We start from the raw sequence: 722 nt of genomic DNA, 5'->3' as shown, positions 1-722 counted from the left end.
GTTCACAGCGCGCGCTTATATCTCGGGGTTGTAGAGAAGCTGTGATGGAAGGGCCGGGATAAGAGGCGAATTATACTAGCGAGAAGCCTTAAACGATTTCATAACAGAAGGGCGAAGGGCCCGCAGTGCACAGTGGGCTACGAAGAGCTAGTGGCTTGATGACGATACTAGCCGTAGTAAAGCAAAGGGTTACTGTAAAATGGGGTGAAAAAGGACCGTTATTCTTTTCCTTTTTTCTTCTGTGCTTTTTTTTCGCTTGCTACGTTTTGTTTCATTCTTTTTTAGGGATTACTTTTTTAATGGAAAATAAAAGTAGACACAGGCCTGAATTAATTAAAGGGTTTGCCATAATTTACACCGTTTTTTGTTTTCCCTCAGTTCATATCCTTTGTCAAAATATATTTTCTTTATAAACAAAAGTAAAATTTCTGTTTGTTATTTGTATTACGTCCCGTTGTTGGTTAAAAGGGGGATTCCACAAAATTCCCCTTTTTCAGTTTCACCATTTCATTATTCAACATTTGGTTATGGTACTTAAAGACTTAAATCTTTTAAAAAAATCTTTAAAAATTGAGCTATTACAAGACTGCCACTCCCAAAATTTACCACAAATAAAAAAGTTTTCCCGTCTGACAAAGTGCCATTTTAAAGTTTTTAAATGACTTCCTGGTTGATAGAAAAAACGCTGCATGGGGTTTGGTTTGGTATCCTGATTTAACAAG

Source organism: Penaeus monodon, chromosome 33 (genome assembly GCF_015228065.2).
Source record: "Penaeus monodon isolate SGIC_2016 chromosome 33, NSTDA_Pmon_1, whole genome shotgun sequence".
In the NCBI taxonomy this organism is placed as follows: domain Eukaryota; kingdom Metazoa; phylum Arthropoda; class Malacostraca; order Decapoda; family Penaeidae; genus Penaeus; species Penaeus monodon.
The sequence above is the reverse complement of the archived record's forward strand: the minus strand, read 5'-3'. Positions refer to the sequence as shown.